Source organism: Glossina fuscipes, unplaced genomic scaffold (assembly GCF_014805625.2).
Source record: "Glossina fuscipes isolate IAEA_lab_2018 unplaced genomic scaffold, Yale_Gfus_2 27, whole genome shotgun sequence".
In the NCBI taxonomy this organism is placed as follows: Eukaryota; Metazoa; Arthropoda; class Insecta; order Diptera; family Glossinidae; genus Glossina; species Glossina fuscipes.
In genome coordinates this window covers 8557493-8583716 of record NW_023998422.1, presented here as the reverse complement: position 1 = coordinate 8583716, position 26224 = coordinate 8557493, and the positions used below count along the sequence as shown (strand labels likewise).

General features: G+C 33.6%; 1 protein-coding gene across 3 annotated transcripts in view; it reads left to right on the top strand.

The window, feature by feature from the left end:
• Window positions 1-6706: 6706 nt before the first annotated feature.
• LOC119636090 (scavenger receptor class B member 1) overlaps window positions 6707-26224 on the top strand; it is a 44724-nt gene continuing 25206 nt past the window's right edge. The window contains exons 1-2 of one of the 3 annotated variants that reach the window (XM_038031221.1): window positions 6707-6917; window positions 7046-7177. The gene's annotated coding sequence lies outside the window, so the exon portion shown is untranslated. Of the gene's footprint in view, window positions 7178-26224 lie in introns of all 3 variants that reach the window. The other 2 variants (XM_038031220.1, XM_038031219.1) reach the window with 2 other exon arrangements.

The following is a 26224-nucleotide window of genomic DNA, read 5'->3' as shown; positions in this document are numbered from 1 at the left end:
ATACATTAATACATATATATGCGTACAGTTTGTATAAATTGATAGTAATTTAATAAATTTGAAATAAATTTGACAGTTATTTTAGCAAACGTTTGCATGCCCGATGAGTTACACAACGAGATGTGTGTTTAAAGACTTTCTGTCGAATTGATCGATCGATTAATTAACGCGGTACTTATATATTTTTGCATGTATTGAAAAAGACAATTATATCTACTCTTTGGTCTTGTTTGTAAAAATCAACGACGTAACGACCGTCGGACGCTTCACGAAGTAAACGTATTTTTATACAACTTTAAGTCTGCCGCGTTCAACCACGTTTCCGTCTGCCTCTAGTATTTCCAGCTTTTGTTTGTATTCATCCTTCGGTTTTTTTTACTTTCACCAATACCCTTCCAATCGTTTGTTCGGCTCTTAATCTATCTACGTTGCGCTGAACTCTTTGATCTATTTCTCAGCCTAGGCATCTAACTGTTTTTCCGTCTTTTCATCTGCAGGCCTTTACGTCGACTAACAATTCCGTTTGCGGATTGTTTGCTCTGCTTCTCGTTCCTTCGGTTAATAAATTTTCCTGTCGAAATTTTCGTTGGCTCGTCCTTGCATTAGTCTACAGTACCGTTTCGCCGTCCCGGTTTGCATATGTCTCTTGAGGCCCCTATTAGTCTTTCCAGCTTCACTTCATTCGGCGATTCGTTTGTCCGTCCATGCGCCAATCCATTAGTACATCAATCCATAAGTCCATCAATCTTTCCGTCTATCAACCTGTCACATTCGTTCGTCGGCTCATTCACCCGTCAACACATTTGTCCGTTCGATATTCGCTCGTCTTCTCTCCGTTCGTTTGTCTATTAATTCCGTCTGTGCACCCTTTCCAGTGCCAAGGGCTGTTGATGTTTGTATGTCTCAACATTGCTTTCTGCCCATAAATCTGTTTATATATTTTTGCTTCTTATCATCTTTCAACGCATCACTATTTGTCCTCCTTTTTATACATTCTGACTCTTCAGCTTTTCGTATATTGATCCTTCCGCCATTTCGTCCTTTCACGTCTTAATCCATCTTTGTCTCAATTTTGTGGTCTTGCATTTGCCTTTCTCGTATTTCTGCTTCTATTTCTTCTTATTTAGTCTTTTGCTTGGCTATCCACCTTCTTTGTCTATTCTTTCGTTTATAAATTTCTTTGTCCTTGTCCATTGAATATCTGCAACATGTCTTAACTACTTTAAAGACTTTTCTTCAACAAACTCTTCACACACACACACACACACACACACAATAAAGGTAGTGATCAAATATAAATTCTATTCAAATAAAATTCACTGATATGATTCTTTACAAGAAATACGATGCATTTGAAATCATTAAATAACTTTTTTTTGTTGATTGGTCGCATTCTTTCTAATATCTACGTACAGTTTCATGTCATTATATTGAGCTGCTGTAGAATATGTTCTTGTAAGCATATACAAGCGTGTTCTTCGACAGCCTGAAAAACCATGATGCTTGTCTGCCAGGATGCTAAAGTCGCTCGAAAATCAGGATCATGTTAATAGCTTTATGCGCTATGGTTTCTTCTCTGCTCGCCAAAGTGTTAACAACCGACATTGTTTGAATGTTATGAAAGCGATAAAGGAGATGAATCTGATTTGGAAGAATATAATTTTGTAAGAAAAATTTGTCGTATTTTTTGACCGCAAGATAATAGAGATATTATTAAGTACGTGTTTATATATAAATATTTTAGACGGTAGGTGCCCGAGATTATATAGTATTTTATTTGTGGTTTTATTATGCAATTAAGTGCATTTTTAATGACTAATGACAAAAATTCTTTATTTAGATAAACAAATGACAACATTAACGACAACAACAAAAGTAGTAACAACAACAATCGCAGCAATAACAGCTTAAAAGTTTAGAAAACGTCGTCATAAAAAACAATTAAATCAATTCAAATGGCAAACGCACTACAAATATAATAACGTGAATAAACGACATTCTCATATTATAAATCTACAAACAAGTGCATACGAACAAATGCATAAACGCAAACATTGTATCTAAATTAATTGACGTTAACCGGTTAACTGCGGAAATCAGGACCTTATTTCCGTGCACTTGAATGCGTACATATTATGTAATATAAAAAAAAAAATATAAAATAAAATCAAAATACTATTACTATTTATCGGTCTCACAACACCGTAAAGGGTAATAACAAGTAAGAAAAGTAAATATCTGTTCATTCAATTGTCACCATTTACCTATAAATTTTTTAACAACAACAAATTCATATAACCAGCTGATTTTTAATTTAAGGTAATTAAATAGATGTGAATGAGAGAGAGTACGATAAGTGTAAGTGTTTAGTGTTAATTACAGGGTTACCGCAGTTTTATAAAAATTTCGTAGAAATTATTTGCTTTCATTTTGTTTACGAAATCGGTAAACGAAAACAACGAATAATAATTGTTAAAATTTTCATAGAGTAGGCGGATAGGATTAAAAAATGCATAATTCGTATGATTTTGGAGACAGTTTACAGATGAATATGATAATGACCGTGTATGCAACGGTTAACTGCACTGATGTTAGGTGTGCAGGACAATCAATTTGGCTGTTTATAAATTTAGACGAAACAATGACTTTCAAGAGCATTCTTCCTCCTCCGGGTATACTTATTTTTTATTTCATCACTGGCTACAATTATACATTTCGTCCGCATTAAGTAACACTATTAATATTAAAGGCTTAAATTATGAAATAATAAAGCATATAATCAAAGCGCAAGGCTTTACACGTCAAAGGATTTTACAATATATCCAGGCTTAAGGCCTTCAACAAGCGAACTTAAGGCTAACTATTAAATTATGACCTTATAGCGAAGAATATCAATCAAGAAATTAAACAGCAAAGTAGACAGTATACAATAGTGAACATAAGTCTAAGTAATTCCATCACATAGTTACTTATAAGGTATGGTCTACCATACTTAGTTGAGAACCAGCCAGCAACAATTTAGCAGTCGCGAGTCCTATCCATCTATATCTGGATAGAAAGTGTCTTTATGTAAAGGCTTTAGCCGTGGTATACGTTGAACGTCTCTTTTCAATAATATGAAAGCATTGATTTTCGGATTGTCGTTAGGACCTTTGTGGTAGATAGAAGGCAAATCTATAAGCCTTATTCCTTTTTCCTATGGTGGCGGAGCTAGAAATGGTCACGATGAGCACATAATTGATTTATCTATTTATCCGTTGAACTAGAAGGGGAATAGTTTCGGCCAGAGAAAGAATCCACTTTTGAACTGATTCGAATCGTTTCATTTCAAATTCATAGTTAGGTAAGTCCATGTGTGTGTAGTCCTAGCCAAGAAAATGAAAAGATTTTGGGTAATATAAGTACCATTAAATTTGTGCGATCATAAAGAATTCAAGGTGTAAATTAAAAAAAAGGAAACTTCATATTCGAGACGAGGCCCGAAGTTGTTATATGTCACGTTGTTTATTGGGAATGGTGCTATGAACATCATAGTCTAAAAGGAAAAAGGGTGCCTTCACCAATTAACGCCGTACTAGGACTTTCGAATGCGAGTACTCTTATCCTTTTGAATCCTCCCGCCCGTTGGTCCTTTAGGGCTTTTATTATATTATTGTTATCAATATTGAATATAATTATTCACCATTTTTAGTCGTTACGAGGGAACCTTTATTCGAAGTCGAAAGTCCGCCTTCGCTTAATGAAAAGTTTATTTGCAAGCTTTCAAATGTCTTTATAGAGGAGAGAACTGGAAGAAAGGACAGACAAGTATGTAAAAGATGTATGGTTTAAAAATATTATATTTATCGAAGAAAAAATACATATTGTTTACGATAAGCATTTCACGCATTCTTTCCTCATATTTGTTTAATTTCCACAACATTTTTAAAGGGGATGTGAAAGGTTACGGAAAAATGATGTGTACTTGACCGCGCTTAAAGGAATTTGAAACTTGAAATTTGAAATTCCGCTTCTAACTGGTTAAGTGCATAACTATATTGTATGCTACTCGCTACCAACACTTCTCTTAAATGTTAGCTATTAAGCAAAACCCGGTTTCGGAAGCAAAGTAAAAATATGAACAAAAAAAAACAAATACAATAAAAAAATAAAACTTAGTTGTATGCGATTTTCTATTGCAACACCAAAAGAATCTGTAGAGAAGAAAAAAAAAAAATTACTATTAATATAATAATAATAATAATAATACATATGTTACGTATCATATTATCAGCATAATTTTTACTTTTCTGTCTTGTCATTGTTGTTGTTTATTGAGTAAAACAATAAATATATGCTAATAAAGCGAAAAACAAAATTCATTCGCTAATTTCGCTCAATTTTTATGCATTTTTCGACTCGACTTTATCAATGAAAAATAAAAAAAAAGAAAAACAAAAAAGGAAAAAGTGCTCGCATAAACAAGTTTGCTTCTCCGTCTTATTTAAGTTCAAATTGAGTCGATTCCTATCGAATATAAGCCTCGCTTCAAAGAAGCGACAAGCTCGTATTAAATACGTAAAAAAAAAAAAAAAAAAAATTATTAAGAAAAAACACGCTTAAGCAGTTTCTTTTTTACACCCAAACAAAAAAAACAAATATATATCAAGCAATTTATTACTTTCGTACGAAATTTATTCTCAAATGCTTCATTTTTATACCCGTCACCCATCACTTGTGACACAAGGGCATATTATGTATGCAACATCCAAAAAGATACAAGAGAGATCCACCCTTTCATTATATCGATGAATTCAGAATTATTGTCTGAATCGATCTAGGGTTGTCTGTCCGTCCGTCCACTCGTCCGTTTCCCTTGTGTTTAAACTACAGGTCGCAATTTTTGAGGTATTTTGATGAAACAAAATACCTGCTAATAATTGCTGAGAGTGGTTCCGATCGGACCACTTTCTGAAAACGCTGCTTAAACCATATACCATCAAGGTTAAAAGAGAGGGCGAGGAGAAAGTCTTACATCCAAGCGTTGTTATGCATAATGGTCGCTCTAACACTTTTTTTTTTATTTTTGTGGCCAGCTACTCAAGGGTTTTCTTCTATACATTTTCGTACACGATGATGGACAGGCCGAGTTTAACTTGCGAATTTTTATGATTTTGTTTATCAAAATTTAGTACTTTTTGGGTAACAATTGTAAGGCGTTCTTCTTGTTTTTATAGCACGTTCTTACACGGCAGGAATTTGGTTCAACTCGTTTGGCACCCAATTTCATTACTACCGATCCGTATCACCTTCAAAAGTTTGGAAATAATAATTTCATAAGGTCCTGTTGCATTCGAGTTCGTGTACCGTTTCACCCAGTTGCGCTGTAACAAATACCAGATACCAGAAAAACAGATTGAGAAGTGAGGACACGATCGTAGTCAAGACAAATTACAAGCGCGGGAGGAATTTTTTCATCTTTACCTTTATATCTTTCCCATTTTATACACGCGCAGAGCCAAATAGTTAAGAGATTCGATGAGCAAGTCGACATCTCCGGATTCAATTCTCAGTGCGATAGACCATATTTTAATTAAGATTGGAGTGTGAACGTAGCTTTAGTGAGTGCTCGGTAGGTAAAGGCCATTTTTTATATCTTTCTTCCCTCTGCTTTCTTCTGACGATTACACGTATGAGGTCAAAGAGAAATGGAAAAAAAAAATGTATCAAAATGTTTGCTTTTCTCGAATGCGACTGAGGTAACCTAAAAAGTTGAAAATTCCTACTATAGGTATATAGATTGATGGCCTCGCTTATCTAAACTTTGCGATTCACTTCTAACATGGAAAGGTTGCTTAGTTAAATATATCTACCAACGGGGTACTTGCTTACTGGTTAACTGTCGACTCATGAGAATACGTCTATAAGAGCACATAAGAAGATAAGATTCCTTGCCACTTCTCTACGAGTTATATCTAAATTAGTTTTTGCTATTTTATTAGGTTAAATCAGGTTATATTACTGATATTCTAGGTTGTCCGAATTGCGCATTAAATTAGTTAAAATAATAATAAATTATTTTTAGTTTTACTGATCCATTGAATTATTTCTTTCATTTTGAACTTTTTCCAATGATTTTAATATACAGATTTTGATGAACATTTACTTTTCGGGCGTTATTCAAATTGCTCAACAAATCTTTGATCTTCTGCCCTCTTAAATATCTATATTTCAACAACATCCTATATGCTAACACTACCGCGCTCTCTCTCGCTCTTTCTCTCTTTCCCTATGGCGATCATACTAACCGGCGTAAAACACACGCAAACAAACAAACGCACGCACACATATACATTTAAAGGAGCGTAAGTATGTGTATGCTTGTGTTCTACCAAGCTATGTTTGAGACTATTCGTTTAGCTTTTATGTTGGGCTAAGCTACGATTTGTTGTTAACTAACTAACTAACTGATCGACTGACTGGTTGGCTTTCGGGCTCACGCTTGTGAGCTTGTGCTTATATGTTATGAGTATATTATGCCTAGTTGGGCGAATTACTATACCTGTTTTGTTGCTGGTTTGAGCCAAGTTTAAATCGAATGCCTTCCAAGTGTGAGTGATCAATAATAATGCTAATAATTGCATACAAAGGCACACACACACATACACAAACATGTACCCTGTGTATATACCAGACTTGGCAAATAATAGTGTGCCTTTCAGTTTTTCATAGTCGTTGCTAGCGTAAGCTACTGCTGGTCATATAAACGCGCTTCCAAGTACAACTTGCGAACGGAGTGAATTAAAAAAAAAAATATAAAGAAAAGAAAAAAATTTTTTAAGCCGCATATTTGTTGAACGTCGTGTTGTTGCTTTTGCTTCTTATTGTGTCGAAAAGAAGTGAAATTATACGGGCATTAATTTTCTTTGCTTTACTTTGTATGTTTATGGAAAATATTTAAAGTCTGAGCGATGCGGTGCTTTTATGTGCGGAGCTAATTTGAATTTCAATTACGTTTACGTTTACGTTTATTTTTATTTTTTTTTTTTTTTGTTTTTGCAATAAGCTCTTGTGTGTGCGGTCACAATAATACATTGGATAATTTTGCTAATAGAGGTCAATAGAAGAAGAAGAATAATAAGAAGTAAAAGAAGCGAACGAAATTCCAGCAAAACGTGAAGCGTAAAGTTAAAGAAAAGTAATATAATTTGTATGTTTTCTTTTAGAAATTTTTCACAAAAAAAAAAACATAAACGAACAATATAATCATGGCAAAACAGAAAATATACATCATATCACTTCTTTATTTAAACCAACAGCTAAGCAACTAAGTAGTCCGTCAGCCAAGTAGATAATCATTCAATACAGACATAATAGCCATGTAACATATTTTCACGCTTATGGATATGTGTATGCAAAATGATATATATCCATGTCAGTGTATATAAACATAGTTTAAATATGTAGTTTTGTTTACAAGTCTAAAAAGTGATGAGCTTTCGGGAAGTTATACAATATACACAATTTCTAATCATATAAGTTATTAGCGCTTGGGCCTAAATAACATCAGTTCTATTGTACAACGCAATATTTTTGCGTGTGTTTAATATATTTATGTTGTCGAAAAAGTATTGGGAGTTTACAAAAAATTCCTTCGATTTTCCTTCTGCAATTCTCTTATTGAGGCGCACTTGAAAAAACACATATACGCTAACATTTTTCTTCTCGAATAGAAAGAGGAGTCTTCCCCTTTCATTTTTCCATTTTCTAATGCCCTTTGTTTCAGGACATCAGGGAACTGAAATCCTTTTCTTCGGAGCCGCAATGAAAATTTTGATAAAGGTTTTATCTAAAAACTTCTTTGTGAGGACTTGCGAGCAGGTGGATTGTTCAAAGTGTTGCGAAATTTCAGAGTTGTTTTTCATAAAGCAGATACATCTTACTCTTGCCTTCACAGAAGGCCGTAGATTCAAAATGAAATTTTTTTAACTTTCTACAATATACATAGGCCTTTAGATCAAGATGTAGAGCCAACGCAAAACCCAACCTTTTCCGGTTGATGTACTCCCACTTCGCGATTCGCTTTTTTTTGAAGCCACATTTTTTACGCATAAATCAGGCTTGTGATATGGAAGCTTAGTGCATTCTACGATGAGCAAAAAAAAAAAAACATTTAGTTTCAACACTAATCCAAAATTTTTTGTAAACTCTTCTTGAATATCTTGTGTCATTTTTACGCAATTACAGCTTCACAGATGTTTTGCATTATTTTTCTGTAGTTTACAAATTTCCTTTACAAAATTCCATTAGTATCGCAGAATTTAAAATGAATTCTTCATTCGATTATTTGATCCATAAGATAAATAGAAATCTGTCAAAGTTTAGCACAATTAAAATGAAAAAATTGTAAGCAAATTAAGAGGTAGTTAGGATTCTGTAAAATTAGTTTTAGTGACATTCAATAAACAAGCACCTCCCGCGGACTATTCTATTTCTGGTACTTTTTTGACAACAATTTATTTACAATCTATATTTCCTAGCACTATTTGATACGAAATGCCTGGTACTTTGTTGACAGGATGTGAACATTCTACTCCTTCTTGCTCATTTTTAATATGCTTTTATATATGGCCTTTTCTCCTGGTCCACTTTCTCTATGGAATTCCTGATACTTTTTTGACAAAATTTGCACATTCGAATCTCTGCTCATTTCTAATATGTACATCAATGTGTCCTGGTATACTTTCTCTATAACATTCCTGGTACTTTTCGGACAGAATATGCACATTCGCATCTGTGCTCATTTTTAATATGTTTTTGTGTAGACATTTCTACATTTCCTGATACTCTTTATATATAAAATTTCTTTTACTTTTTTGGTAGAATATAGGCATTCGAATTGCTCTTAATATCTAACATTTTCTACATCGAAATATTTTTTCACGATGCTGTTTAATTCGAAATTCCTGGTACTTGTTTGACAAAAAAATATATGATGTTCCCGATACTTTCTTAACAGAATATGCGCATTCTAATTTCAACTCATTCTTAATTTGTTCTTTATTTAGATATTCTTTCCCGATAACTTTTAGTTAGAAACTCCTGGTACTTTTTTGACGATATATACACATATTGATCTCTCTTCACATTTAAAATAGTTTTATATCGATCTCTTCATGCATACAAACATAGATTTTTTTTGATTTATTTTTTTCGCCAATCGATAAATATGAAGAAATAGAAGCGTCACTATCGCTGTTGTTGTTGTTGTCGTTGTCGTTGTTGTTTTCGGTTTTATTAAACTTTTTCTTTTTTACACATATTAGTCGTTAAATAAACAAAATCTTAGCACAGAAGTGAAAAAGAGAAATACACATAAATAGCTTTTCGCACATTCATACATACATACACACACACATATATGCATACAAACAAACAAGATTTTCACAATTCATATATAATAATATGAAATTTCATGCCAAACACACAAAAGCGATAAAAACTATTAAGAAAAAAAAGAAAAAAAAGAAAAAAAAGACTTTCTTAAGCAATACATACATGCAAACCCGCGCGTAGTATGCATGCATTGGTTAATGCACGTTAATGTGCTTATGTGTTTTATTGTTGTGCTGTTTTTCTATTTGATTTCTTTTCTCACTTTTACAGTAAATTAAATTGTTTTTCTGCTTTTTTTAACAAATTTATTTATTTATTTTTTTGCCTGCTAAAGGGAGGTAGGATTTACACAATTAAATGCTTGAGTTTTCTTTCCAACGCCATCAATCAGTGTCTGTAGATGTGAGGCATGCATATGCAAAACCATTGGTATACGCATAGACATACATGCATGCATGCACATATATATATATGCAAAGTGCGTTCTTTCTGTTTTTTTTTTTTTTTCTTTTTTTTAATGTACATACATATCTTAAAGAAGCCATAAACTTTTTTATTTATAAAAGTTAGCGTTGAGTGCCTGCTAGCGAAGGAATGAGAGGAAAAGCCGGCTTTGCAGTAAATTTGTCATTCGTTATATATATGCAATTTACATGTAAACGTAAATTTTATACAATCAATGCGCATTAAAAAGAAGTGTAAATGAATCTTCTTCCAAAGTTGGGACATTGTGAAGAGATACAACCGATGATTCATTTAGCGGCAGTTTCTCTATATATTTTCTTCTTATTTTTATTCTTTTGTATTAAGTTAATTGAAAAGTTCCAGGAACGGAAGTGATAAAACAAGTTTATACACTCAAGTCTGTTTTCTTCGCTATGTCTATTGATAGCGAAATTTTCGAAATGACATAAAACGAAAAAGAAGCTAAGCTGCAAGAAAAAAACATGTTTTTTCTTTTAGTCATAGATTCTCGTCTCATGGTCTCTAAGATGAACGTTAAAGCTGGTTTATAAGCCACTGAAAAAAATAATAATGTCGCCATGGTTTTTAGATAAACTGGAGTCAGGTGATTTCAACTAAGGCAGAAAATCTGGCAGTCACATTCGCAATGACCAGCCTTTAGGATGAGTTACCAGTCAAGCATCAAATCGAAAAGTCACGTTCGCGTCATAGTTTAAAACTCAAATCAAGAGCAAAGTCACACCCAATTAATATAAAAACTAAAATCTTAATTGAACAAAGTAAACGACAATGTGAAGGGAGAGAACGTAAAACTTATAAAGCGAAGATAAAGCGGAGTTTCAATGAGGTTAAGTCTTAATGAAATCTAATCAATCATAGGGAAAGGGATAAATTGAATAAAAAGTACTTTCTCCGACCCTATAAATGACAACATAACCTCTCCCTATGGTCATTGACTTAAGTCCAAATTTACTAAACAATTTTCATCTAAGCAAAATGACGATGAAAACTTCTAATCCCAAAAGTAAGCAGTGGAAAGACGAGTTACAAATATTTAGGGAATGCTAAGAGGGCGCGGCACGAGACAATTACGCAAATTCTTTGGCTATATTAATTCGCAACCAGAGTTCGTAACCAATAATTATTATTGTAAGATATATTAGTGAGGCAAAAGCGTGTTGAAAGGCCACGTTTTCGATCACGTCCCGTTTGCCACATGGACGAGCAGACGAGAGTCGCGATTACCAAGTCGGTGTTAGCGGATTCAAATCTCAATGTGATGCAGAATACTTGGGTGCTTAGTAAAAGACAAGTAAAGATATAACATCTACCCATAGGGCATATTACTCACTAAGCAGCGGCCACTTCTTATGCCCTCTCCCAGTTCTCTCTGACCATTAGAAGACATAACATTCACCGATAGGGCGTACCACCAACTAGACTGCGGCCGGTTTCTTTGTCCTTGCCCAGTTCTCTCCGATAATCGCCATGTTACAAGTGCGGAAAAACATTCGCTAAGTGAGTGGTTAAAACGGAAATATGCAAAAAAATATAAACCTCTAAGAGATTAAGTTGGATCCATGAGTGTTTTTAATACGTAGTCGAATTATTGTTGAAAGCGAACACCTGCAATCTTCGGGAAGCGAATAGTAGGCCATGAAAATGTTTACACAGTTTCATCCAAGTAAATATTCCTTTATTTCTTTATTTTTTTTTTTTTGTCCAAAATTTACACAAAGTTTGCATCGTTCATTCCAATCGTGGTTTCGCGTTTCAGGCGACGACAATCAAGGCTTGGGTATAACTTAAGCGAGCCTTTAATCGTTAGCATATGCCTTTTTAAGCGTGAAAATGATTTTCCACATGATTCTTCAATTCACTTATGTTATACCGGAAGAGATTTCTGAAAGCCCCTTAAAACACATATTTACTCTTACTACAGGTTTTTTATCCTTTTGTTGAAAACGATAAGCATTTGAAGCTTGGATGCAAAGGATTTTTAAAAATTTAACAAAGCAAAATTTTTCCTTCGTTTTAATGAAAATTAATTTTTTTTTTTCGTCGTGCAGACATCTCTGATATGGATGTAAACGAAAATCTTTAACTAAAAGGCGATGTCTGAGGTTTACCGTTTTGAAGCTGACGTTTTTAGGAATTTATTATAAATAAATTTATTTGCTTTGAATGCCACCTTGCAGTTGAGTAAATGTGCTCCGCACATCTTGCAATGTTTTAACGGAATTAACGCAAAAATCATTTTTAGTTCAAAAATGAAAATTCTAATAACCACCAGCGTCGTTTGGGGGTCACTCTCAGCGCATTAGGCCATCGCTTCAGCTCACTATTTGTACTGAACTCTAAAAGCCTAAAATGAAATTTTGTAAATTTACTTTGCTATAACATGTATATATATATATATATACATGGTCCTAAATTCATTCAAGTCTTAAGTAAAGTGCAGTAAAGTAATTCTTCGACTCAATCTTGTAGTGTAGTATTTTACTGCATAACGTTGTACACTTTCAAGTGATACAAGTGTTATTACAAACATTTTCGGCCCCTGTAGTTAAATTAAAATTACCTTCACTTCAAGATTAATGTAACATGCATGTACAATAGTTTTTTTTTTTTTTTTTTTTTTTTCATTTTTGCAACATTGAAAGATTGTATCAGTTCTTTACCTAAAAAAAAAAAAGGAAAAAAAAAATGTAGTCAACTCTGTGAACTGGTTGGTCGTTAAAACGACCAAGATACCCAAAAATGTTTTAAATGTTGACCATAAAGTAACACAACAAAAACTTGGATTTTACTTTAAATTTAAAAAATTTATTTAAAAACCAGAAATTTTTGTTAGCATTTTAAAATACATTTTATTGTTCATAAAAAGGCCATTTCGCGAAACAAACTTGAGCTAACGTAAGATTAATCACAAAAAAAAAGAGAAAAAAAAAAAAAAAATTGCATATATATTAGGACTGGGCCGAGTTTTTTACAACTCACCTTCAGCTTGAGTTATTTGGGGCCGAATATTTAATGCTGACCATCAGCTTGAGTAGGATTGCGCCGAAAGATAAAACGAATTTTTAGGATTACGGGATAGGATTCGGGTGGATTCTTCAATATTTATTATAAGCTTGTGTAAGACGGGGCCGAATATTTTAATACTCGCCATCAGCTTAGGTAGGATAGAGCGAATTCTTTTAATATTCACTTTCAGCTGTGATAGGATGAGGGCGAATATTTTAATACTCACCTTCAGCTTAGATGGGATAAAGGGATAGAACTAGGGCATAAGATTGGCGTGGATTCTTCAATATTTATTATCAGGATGGGTAAGACGGGACCTCGAGATCAGCTTAGATAGGATAGAGCGAATTGTATTCATATTCACTTTCAGATAAAGTAGGATGGGGTGTTTAATACTCATTATCAACTAGAGGGGAATTGGGGCGAAGTTCTCGCGATCAACTTGAGCATCACTTATAATTGGCAGATGGAGAGCAAGTCTAATTTGTACGTCATCTATCATAGCTTATAATTAGCTTATAATTTTGAGTGATTTGGCAGCACTTTCTATTGAATGATAAAAACTAGAAATCATCGTAATTCTGACCGTAAGTTTAACAATGACATTTGATAAAGCGAGCATCTATTCGACCGATATATATCATATCACATAGTTTATTTTATACTTTTCAAAGACTTGGCTATATTTTCCAGGAAATTATATAAACTAGAAATAGTTAGGTTTTCATGCATTTTAAGGGTTGGGATGATTTTTTTGCTATAATAACCTTCAGCCTTTATATTATATTTGATTGGAAGGCGGAGCAGACATACATTTGTTGTATGTATACCGTATAATGTGGATGTATACGTAGACGTATAATGTGACCCTGAAAAGTTAATTTCCTAAAGTAAAAACTTTAAAGACATAAGTTAGGGGACGGCGGTCATTATTTGCTTTGTTTCGATTTGCTGATTTCCGAACTTCATCTGACGAGGCGACATAAAAAAAGTCGTTTCATAACCGCTCTTGTCTTACGGGGAATAATTTGACGACCTAATAGTGATTTTCAAGTACATCGAACTCCGTCTGACATATAGTGCAAACTAAAGCGTTTTCTCTATGTAAGCTCATCAAGACTATATTATAGGGTTTGTAAGGTCTCCGAAATATGTTTGTACTCGTTACTCAAATTTGAGAGGTCTAGCATATATCCAGGAGAGCATATGTATGCTTCGACATTAAAAAACATTGCAATAGAAACAAAACACTTGTTAAGCTTATGTTTTCAGCATGAAAGGATAAATCGCTTTGGCTTGAAAGTAAAGAAGATCAGTTAAATTGTTGACATTTGGTGTCGCAACTTGAATCCAAATTCCATAGCATATCTTTTCCAAATTTGACAGCCAGGTTTCTTTTTCACACAATGCTAGGCAAGTCTTGCAGGGTTGGACGGAAGTTAGGTGAACTGAAGTCGCAAATTGATTTCATGTGTTGAGCCCAAATATCTCTTTAAATACAAGCTGGTTTGATATTTCTTTTGGTAGTTGCAAGGCCAAGTCCCCCGAATGAGGACTGCATACTTTTTTGTCCTTCCGTCTAAGGTGAAGAAATAAATACGAAATTATCAATGCCTTCGTGGGCCTTTTGTAAAAAAACAAACGGCCCAATTCGACGTCATTTAGGGAACTGACAAAGGTTAGTTGTAAAGTTTCCCGTCGTTAGGTGATTTCTTTTCTTTAGCACATGCTTAACTCCCTTAAGCTATACACTGTTCGTTGCGTCGGTTAGGCATATATATGCCATGTAACGTGCACTCCCTGTCTAAGCATGCCGGCTCCCCCCATCATTCCTCTCTGACTACGATCTTTTTACATGTGTAGGCGACATTCTCCTGAGGGACTAATCATACAAACAAAAAAATATCTCTTGTTTTTTTTTCCAAAATTTCTACTATTTATTCAAATGAATTTTCAAACTCTTTTCCCTAGGCTTTCCGTTTTTATAACGCATTCCATCAGTAGAGAATTACAAATATAAATATAAAAAAAAAATAAATAAATACAAAAGAACAGTTTATATCAACAAGTAGCTTCTCTAAGGTTTCGCTGCTCGAAGCGTAGAATGATTATTAGAAATGAAAAAATAAATGTTGTTGAACAACTCGATCAATTTTGTGATTAATTAATTTGAGTGTTTTTTTCTTTTTTTTTTTTTCATATATATAACTCAACAGGTTTGAAAATTGTAAGTTTCAACTTTTCCGACAGCCCAATCAATCAATGTTAAACCCAAGTAAGAATATGCGTAGTTAGCGATTAAAGTAACATATCTCCGGACTGGTGGATGGGAAAAACGTAAAAGGTTGGTTTTTTTTTTTTTTTTTTTTTTTTTTTGTAATATTGAAAGAAAAAAATTTCTAAAGCGACTTAATCGAAGAAAACAGGAAAAAATAAAACTTATAGATGAGTTATTACACAAACTTGAAGTAGTTATTAATACAGTGTTTTTTTTTTATTTTTTTTTTATTAAATTTTTCTAACTGGTAATCCGACGCTAATTGGCATATTAAACTATAGTTTATTTGCATTTGTTCGCCGTACTTATGTATAGGAATAGAGAGGAATTTTAAGTGACATGCACAAGTTCAATGTAATTGTTCGAATGAAAGTGTAGTTGTGGGAATTTTAATTAAAAAATAAAGAAGAAGATAAATATTATAGTATAACGTTTTTTTTTTTTTTTTTTTTCTTTTTTCTAACAATAACTTTTTTTTCTCACGTACCGTTCAGATAAGGTTTTTGTAAAAATATTCATTTTGCTATTTTTTCGGTATTTTCGCATATTATTTTATTTAACAGAGGTACCCGAAAGATTCGATTGACTTGTCTTAGGCAGAGAACCTTGACCGAGGTCACAGTATACGTGTTCATTGTTTAAAGTATATATTAAGCAATTATTACGTACGCCATGGTTTATTCATTTTCATAAATATTTTTAAATACTCACGATCCAGATTGTAGAGATACTTGATATTGATTTTATCATTCATTTTGTAATACCAAAAAATTTTACAAAGCAAACCTTATGGATATGATAAAATTTAGAGAGACTTAATTCATGTCTGTCCATTTGTCCCTTTTTACCATGGTTTCTTTAAATTGTTGTTTTAGAAGTTGACATAGAAAGCAACAAATTGATTAGATATTCAAAGCTGGTCTGGCGTAACCGATTAAGCTAAGCATATGCTAACCTCAAACGATAGTCCTCTCGGACGATCATCGGGCATGCACGTACAAGGGACATCCTGCTGTTATAAGCTCCGTTATGCTGCGTTGGTCGTCCGTCGTTAGTTCTCCATTTCGGGCATTACTTCTGCTCTCCCCGATGCAAGATTCTGAACATAACTTACCGACAATGCCCACTTTTCATTTTGATCGCCTACAGCTAATCTCGTAAAATAATATTCAATCGTTTTGGTGCGTCTTCCGTATAGCTTCCACCGATCTTGAGGGAAACAGGGTTGCCCAAGCTTTATTAAAGAATCGTCTGCCAACCATTATTAACTCGGAGAGCAGAGACACTTTTTTCTCGCCCCATATCAATTTCACATCGGTATCAGCGTCTTTCCGGTCGTGCTCGTGCTCATGCTGTAAATATATATATATACCAAAGGACTTAGGAAATCTTTAGGAGGATCAAGCACATATCAATATAAATCCTTATCGTTCGCAGTGATATTTAAGAAGTGTACACGCAAAATTATGGAAGATGTTACATGTGAATTGCCACGCCTTTCAAATACCGTAAATTGTGGTACATGTGTATATAAAAAATTGTTTTTTGACGGATTTTCTAGCAGCGTACATAACATGAAGAATATCGCACGAGTTGCTTCCGGTATAAATAATCTAACCAAGTATGCCTAACCGTTTAAAAAGAGACTTCATTTGCGCGCAGCCAAAAACTAAAAAATATAAAAAATTTAAAAAAAATATTTTTCAGCTTGTGAAATGGGTCTCAATTACCCCCGCATTATGAAGTCGCTCAGATGTCCTTATGTTTATATAGTTGTCGTAACCCTCCAATCTATAAACGATGCAGCCATCCATCGGATAAACACCACTTGCAGTTGTGCTTGCAATACAGTTAAAGCACTCAGCCGCAGACATAAACAGCGCAGACTGTGTGTTGGATTAGCATCAGAAATTTCTGAAAACATTGCCCCTGATCTAATCTTTCATTGTTAATATTAATTGAAATTTTATATTCGTCACAATCTTCAGATCGGGTTCTTTAAGTGAGAAAAGTAAGCGTGAATCGGTATGCAGTGACTATCTCATGTGTTTTGTGCAAGTTTGCCATTAAAAATGCGAGCAAAGAGAGCAAAGGTAAAGGTGAAGATAAAGTAAATAGAAAAGAGCTTATTAGAAACAAGTTAGGGCACGGTCCGCCACTAAACATCTTACACTATCCTATGTCGACATATCACAATAAGGTGTTATATGGGAAATGATCGAAAAAGTGTTGTGATCCGAACCATTTTCAATAGCTTTCGTCCTTGAACGAAAATACTACCGTTCATCGAATTTCATCAAAATATTTCGAAAATTGTGCCAGAAGAAGACAACTGGGACGGACGGACAGACAAGTTTAGATAGATTATGCAAGCGATTCAGAATCGATTTGTATTTCATAACAAAAGGTAGGTTTACTTCAAGGCCTTTGCTTAATTTATTTCCGATGAAAAACCTACGAACTGTTAGTTAGCTTTCAAAGTTCATTGAACCTATATACAAGGTTCTTGGCACAAAAACTTGTTATAGGTAAGCTTTCTTTTTTTTTTTTTTGCTTTGTTTCTCCTGTTTCGCCTGCATTCCCTATCACTTGAAGCTGCTCCCTTGACTGGGCTCGATTTTAGTTACTGCTATTAAAATAAATTATTATGTTTTTCGTTTTTTTTTTTGTCTCTTTCTGATATTTTAATATTTATTAAATTGCCACAAATCAAGCTTGACGGGTACTTGCATTTATTATATCGCTGCAGTTTTGATTTCTTTTCTCTAAAATTGTTCCCAACCTCAGCCAACAAACCAACGAGCGGCGCGAGCGGCAGTAGTCGTTAATCACAAGTAAAAGTTTCAGATCAACATTTTATGCAGCATTTCAAGTGTAATAGATTTTGTAGATATGTAGGTATGTATTATAATATAGAAAATGCCCAGGGCGGATAGGAGTGTGCGTGCGTGCGTTTGAGCGCGCGCGCGCGCGCATGCTTGTATGTATGTGTATGTTTGTGAATGGGATTGTTTTTCTCGTGTAATCAAAATGTGCATTTTTTTGCTTTTATTTTATTTATTTAATTTTTTTCTTTTGGGTTGCGTATCGTAAATTTGTTATAGATGGCAATTGTCACGCTGCTGCTGCTGCTACCGTTACTGCTGTCACCGTTGTTGTTGTTAAAAGTTGTGCGAAGAAGACAAAAAACGCAAATCTTTTGATTAAAGCGCAATTGCATTTCTGATGAATTGCCTGCCAGATCTCACTCAGTCACTTAGTCACTTAGTCTACATTTAGTTAAAGTTTCTTATGATAATTATTTTTCGCCTTTTTTCTTTAAAGTCTGCTTTTTTCGTCTGTCGGTGGGGAAATATTACAAGTTCCTCACAATTAGCTGAATAAATAGCACACGAAACAAAAAAAGAAAAAAACACAAAATGCAGTAGTAGCAGTGAAATAAAGTAAAAAAAAAAACCAAAAAAAAAAAAACACATTAACAGCAACAGCAGCAACAGTAACGATCGTTATCGCAGAGGCAAAGCAAAGAAAGTGTTTTACTGTATAGTTATTGGCTTTTTATTTTTTTTTATTATTATTATTTTTTTTATTTTTTTCCTTTTCTTCTTCATTTTTATTTTTGTTGTTGTTGTTGTTGTTATTGTCGTTGTTGAATGTTTGCTCAACCGACTGCAGTTAAATTCCAAGGTAATCAACAAATACGCTCAACACCGATTACCGATGAACGGCAGCAACAGAAACAACAGCAACAACAACAACAACAGAAAATAAAACACTGTTTTAAAGCAAATCGCGTTTCTGTAAAAACAAATCTACACATGATTATGTATATGAAAATATATTCGCATGTATGTAACGTGCATATGAATGTAACATATGTATGTCCAAGTATGCGAATTCAACTGTTTTCGGTTGTCTTCAATTTTCAAATACCTTGTCGCAAGTTTTTCTTTTTCTTTTGTTTTTTTGTTTTTTTTTTTGTTTTTTTCTTTATGTTGTTACAGCTGTGGTTGCTACAATTATCAGATAAATATTTATGTTGACATTCATGGTAATATCGAACCTATGCGTGCACGAATAACAAACACATGTACATGAGGTCGAGTTTTACTTATATGCATATAATAGTCCTTGCTTAGAGGCGGTGCAGCAGTGACGCAAAAAATACAACGATTTTGCGTGAAAAAGCTTTTATAAGATCATGACTGCAACGCGCACAATTGGGCAAAAACGCCAAGGTAGACATTCTTATGCAAGCTCAAGATTCTGAGCCGTTTTAATTATCACAACGCGAATGTGTGTGTTTCTGTCGTAATTTGTTCAATTGTTTATCAATAACTTACGCAATCTTTAAGAATTATTACTGGTAGCTGAGTAAGGAAAAACTTGCAAAAAGTAAATATAAATATATATATATATATATATATGTTAGCACTACCCTATACCCTATATGTCTTGTGTTGCACACTTTGTTACTGCTTTACAGCAAACATATTTTACAAAATAAGTTCTAAGGTACATAAGACCGTTTCAAGAAAGTACATCTTCCCGATAGTTGCCCGAATATCAAAAGGGACATCTTTCAGTGACTTTTCGTGAAACGCTAACGATGGTCCGACATGTAGATGCCGCATTATTACTTTTGTAAGGGATGTTGTGTTTGTGGCTGTCTCCAAGAGACTACTTCAACAAACGAAATCGAAATGGTGGAGCTATGCCTCTCATTGCCCACGATTGGTCTCATCAAAATTCGTTATAATAATGGATCGGAACTTTAAGGTTTTGATGAAGTGTAAGTGCTCAAGAATAAGAAGACAACGACATAGCAAGAAATCCAGGATTTAAAATCTGTGAGGCAAAAATACCTGGACAGCTGTTCATGGCGTTTCGCGACCAGTTTGTCAAAGAAGTGGCCTGATGCGAAACATTTTTAGTAGCATTCATGCTTGGGCCAAGATATCAAATTGCATCAGAATATCTCAAAAATCGCGACCTATAGGTTGAACATGGCAAAACGAGAGAAACAGACGGACAGACAAGATAAGATAAGAAAGAGCATTTTCTATGTTATGTACATCCGTACCAACTTAGTACTTTTGTACCACAAGTGGTGTAGGGTATAAAAAATCGTAAATTTGCCGGAAGAATAAAATATATTTAGTAACGTTTAAGACGACACGACAATCTTGTCTATGCAGGTAAGCATCATTAGTTGAATTGATTTATGAAAAGAATCGACAGAATGTCTGTAAAATCTTCTCCAATAATCGAACAAAATGTTTAGCAATAAATTTGACTTTTTATTTATCAGTTTATTGGCCTTCTCGGAAGGTTACGATCAATCACTTTTCTAGTTTTTTTTTTTTTTTCTCTTTTCCTAATAAACAATTTCCATTCAAGTCCGTAGGCTTTGCTTCCCAAATTCCGACTCGTCAATATCAAGACTCTTAGTGCAAGTCGTAGCTAATGCACATTTTTTGGAAGCAAATGTTTATAAATATTCAAGTCAGATACATGTATTTTTTAAAATTTCATTATTGTTGTTTTCGTCTTTTTTTTTTTTTTTTTACAATCAATATTTATTGCTTTTCTGTTTAATTGACGAAATTTTTTTTCGATATTTATTTTAAGCAAAAACAAAAAAACAAAAAAAAAAAAAGCCAATTTATACAAATAAAAAAATAAATATAAGTTAAATATTCAAATAAGTATCAATTACGAAATACGAAATATATGTATATACGCTCCTCCCCCCTCTCTGTAAGTTTACATGAAAAGCTAAGCTAAGCAGGTAACTATCATATAACAACGCAATGTTTCTCTTGCGGCGCATAGCGACCATATTTTGCATTACAAGCTCTTGACTGCGTATCTTGCTTGACGGTTTTAGCAATAGCGTTAAACGCAACATGATTAGGGTCACCTGTACGCATACATGATTAGTTTTATCGCATATGACCTTTAAGTTTTAACTTAATTCAATGATATTGAAGGTGATACTCGATTATAATAAAGTTTTTTTTTTTATTTATTTTTTTTTTCTTTATTTTTTATTTGTGAAATTTCTTATTATGAATATGAAATTGAAAGTTTTTGTTTTGTGTTGTGTTGTGTTGTGTTTCGTTTTTTTTTTTTTTCTTGTTTTACGGTTTGCATGCATATTTTCTATTGTTTAACAAAACAGATTTTCTTTATCTGCGAGCGAGTAAAGTGATTTACTTTATATACAGTTCGCTGTAGACGTGTCGTACATTTGAATAAAGTTTTGATTTTTCGTAAATATTCGTGCGAGCGTCAAGATGTAAACTTAAGCTTGAAAACCTAATAATAATGACAGCGATAGTTACAGAAGCAATAATGCTGACGTGATCTCGCTAAACGATGAACAAAACAAATTGGGACGAAGGTCACCGCATACTCAGCCAGGCCGAAGACTTAAGTAGAAATCGAATTTGTACTATATACTTAATGGCTTAAAGTTCATTACATCTGGATACGAAATTACATCACATCACATGTACAGTCTGTAAAGTTCTTTGTTAAAAGAACTCTTGACCGAGCTTCGGTATATAAACAATTTACCTGATTATTAGACACATAAGTAATGCTCTTATGACAAGACATATTGCGGAGACTTTATATCTCGTAACTCGGAAAAGTTCATCTTTTTTAAGCGCACTGTCCATGCTAGTGATTAGGGCTGCATATGAAGTAAGTTTCTGCTTTGTTCTCTTAATTAAAGCACCGTCAATAGGTTTCCACGTTCGCTTACAAATTCATTTCTACAAAAAATTAGGCAACGTCTCTCCTTACCTAGGTTTTCTTTTAAGCTGTTTTTCCTTGCATTCAAGTGCTCCTGCCCGCTTTCATATCTCTATTTTTGTGTTCATTCACATGTGTGTCCCCAAGTTCAAGAATTCTTTCTCATTACTCTCATTCCCGGACCCATTGGTCTGCCGGTTTTTCTTTCCTTTTTTAAATTTATTCGAGCTGCATGATTCATTGATCTCCTTCTCTTTGCTTTTGCTCTTTCTTCTTTACAAAATTTATTCTACAACACTAAAGTTATTATTAATATTATTATTATTATTATTATTATTATCCTTATCAATACCAATCTCGCAAAAATAAACTAAAAGAGGCCCCTTGGTCAATCCATTTATCGACTCATTTGCATATATGTACACCTTTGTGCGTCGTTAATGATTGACTTCTTTTTTCATCCATTTGTCCTATGGTCTGCCTACATATTCGCCTATATAAAATCTGCTTATGTATATAAATGGTGTACAAATGATCAAGCAAGGGGTAAATGTAGCCTCTAAACAAGTTTTCCACTTTTTTTTCGTAATAAAAATTCTTATTATTAAGCTCCACGCGGTTTCAATGGCACTTACAGGAAAGCAAGAGTAAAGTTTTAAATTTCTTTCGCGCGCACAATTATTATTAAAATCAAACCTGCCTGCCCTCTGTCCATCACAGATTTTCTGATATAAAGAATAAGTTACGGTAGAAAACAATTATTAAAAAAAATTTTAAAAAATTGAAAGAACTTGAAAAAAGAACAAGTGAGAAAACAATATTCATGTGTGAACGAATGTTGTATACTTATCACCGTTATCCTGAAAAAGACAAAAAAAAAAAGTTAAAGAAAAAGTCAATTTTCATACTCGATAACAATGGGACGGGCTCTACTGAATTTTTCTGTTTTTGTAGAAAGAAAGTGAACATTTATATCGATTGTATACGCCTGAGTGGCCGAAGGCGAGTAATCTCGATTAGCAACTCAATGGTCATGGGTTCGAACCTCAAGTCCGGAAGAGTTTTCAATAAAAGCCGATAGCCTTAGATACGAGTGCTTTTAAGAGTATAGTCTTAGAATTTATTTATCTGGCGAAATTAATAATAATAATAATAATAATAATAATAATATGTCGACTGTAGATTAAGAGTAACGAGCCAAAAACATGTGAAGCACCGCTGTTCTTAGTCATTCTTGCATTGCGAGCGTGTTCTTCGTCCTTTTCAAATTCTTGGTTTGTAAGCGATGTCTTTATTTTTACGAACGAGAGAACAGTAACAACAAAACGGACGGACTAATTGATCGACAAGTTTAGGTGCATTCCACTTATGAGTTGTTTGTAACTTGCTTCTGGGTAGGGAAAGAAATAATTTTATACCTTATAATATTAGGTGGGCGCGGCCAATTTTTTCTATTTTTATAGACACGTTATAGGTTCGCCCGTAGAGTGTACGTTCAAATTTGTCTGCACTTATGTGGTACAGTTTGTGAGTAACGCGTTTTTCTTCCGCTGATTTTCTTCCTCTTGGAAAACAAAGGTGTTGTGTTAAAAGGGTGCAAGTGACACCTAGTTTTAGTGCATCGATCTATATAGTGTTTGGATTATACCGCCAAGACTGTCAACTTCTTTTAGTGCCAATGCGGGGTTGGCTAGAAGTTATCCCTCGCTAGGTAATTTGGGCGGGGTTAGGCGCCTTTTTTCATATAGCGAGCAAAAAGCTTTATTTAATTGTTAATTCACAACAATTATTATTATTTATTTCATTTTACCATAGCTACTTATGCAAAAATTCTACAAAAATATCTTATTGTTAGCGTAAGCATAAAATTTTGATCGATTAATTCAATTAGGGCGTCTAGCGACGCATTGCATTACGAAATGTGAATTATCAGCTAGTTGCAGTGTGACATAATTCTTCTTCTTCTTTTTGCAAATGAATTATGCTGATTTTGCATAATTCTGTCACACTTCAAAGTAGATGCATATTAGCCACGATATGCAATCACACTCGCAGTATGCTCCGTTCGCATGGCATTGTAAGCATGTCCTTCAATCGATTCTCAATGCCAACTTGCATACAACAAATTCCAAGGTGTTTCGCGAATTTAAGATCGTTTTCCTTAGATATTATATAGGAGCGGACGGACGGACATTCTCAAAACGTCGAGTCCGAATTTGATAATGATGAAAAATGTATAGACTATGCGGGACTTCTAAAGCTTCCTTCTGAGTCTTGCAGACGTTATGACAAACTGATTATATCCGTTATCCCTCGGTGATGTGCAAAAAAAATATTTTACAATAAATGTTTTAAACAATTTTCATAAATCATTTAAACCCGCCGTACACTAATTAAGCTAACTAAGTAAACTTTAATTTCACTACACAACAGAGCTGCAAACAAAATTCAATCAAGAAGATGCCAACAATGCGCACTTTATTATGCTTAGCTTTAAAAAATAATTAACCAGAAAAGGTATAGAGAAGTGGTCGAGCGTAGCAATATTCATATAGCGAGCGTTAGGGGACAAACACCAAAAACAAATCGCGCTATTGGTGAATGTAACTTTCGTACTTGTTTCATACCTAATAAGAATTGTATTTCATAAATTGTACAAAGGTTACTTAAAACAATTAGGTAAACAAGCATTGTTAGGTAATTAGAGAAATAATTTTATTCAACTTTTATATTAAACTTGATATATCTTGCGCTTTTTTATGGGTTTGTGTTGATGATTTATTTAAAAAATTCCCGTTACATTTTTAATAACAAATCATTTAATAAATTTCAATAAAAAAGTTTAAAGTACGAGATACTTTTAAATAGCTAATGAAATTATATAATAAAAGATCTCATATACAATTAATTATTTAAGTTAAGTTAAGTGGCCTTTGGTGCTTACGGAGCTCATGTATGTTATCAATAAATTTATTCGCTGAACTTGGTTGCTTTTCGGACGCTTTTCATAAAAATATATATACATATATGTATACATACGTATATGGATGGATATAAAAATAATTTATTAATAAAAAAAAAAAAAAAATTTATATGTATATGTTAACAGGAAGTCCATAGCTGTTGATTAGACCTTGACCTTGAACTAGATGATTGCAAATTCATTCAATATTGACGTATGATTACTAAATATTTCGTGGGTGGGTTTAACGTTAAAGACGTTAAAGACGATGCGCCTAATACTTTTCATAGATACTTGAAGATGAAGCAAAAACTTGAAATTTGTTTATAAAAAAAGACTTTTGGAAGACTTGAAATGAAAGTTACTGGCTGTCAGCTCTTGTCATTTTCTTTCGTAACAAGTCATTTCCCGAATCACTTTGATAATCACAGCAAAGGATGAGAAGATGCAAACTTTTACTTTATTTCACAACTTACCGTGTGTTTACTCTGCTCTTATCACATTAAACTCAATGCTCTCCTGCTAGGCTTAATATCTCTCAACATCATAAACCTGATGAAACTCTCATTTTACTCTGATCTTCATTCTTCCTGGCTTTTATATTTTATTAGGTCGACTTCTTCGATATTTTAGAGATGAAACTAAACCTTGAGCTCGAGGAGTGAAAATTTGTTTGGAATCAAACAAAAAAGTTTTTCGAAAGTGAACTCAATAAATTTCATCGTTGCGCTTAGATATAATACTTTATAACGCGACGCTTTAGGAGAACGTTAGAGTTTATATGCGCAGGAAAGGTATTTAGGTTAGTTTAAAAAACAGATCAACAAGTTTAAGCTGGGAATTTTGCGATGCTTCTCAGTGCTTGACAACAAATGATGAGTCCGAGGAAAGTGAAGATGCGGCATGTTAGCTGCTAGAATTCTTGTATGCAGAAGAAAACATCTCTTGACGGAGTATATCACGCAACAAAGAGTAGTAATTTCAAGTATTATAAAATGATTGTTCTGCAGGAATTGCCTCAAAAGCTTGAAGTTATTCATCAACATTGCATTCCCTTGAAGAATCAATAATCAGTCCAATGGACTGAACGGACTAAACTTTCGATCTCCGGTTTATAGAACGATTTACCAAGGCCTTCAAAATGTGCTCCATTTTCCACATTGACTTCGTTTTTTGATGCAAACCTGGGCACTTCCTTCAAATCTATCCACAATAGGTAAAGAATATGATAGATGGGTTCGAAAAATCAAATTTCCATTCACGCATTCCAGTCAATGTTTTTGTTCGGTGGCTATGAGAGAACGGGATGTCCAACGTGTTGCAGCCTTGTGCTATCAAACTCACGATTCAATACG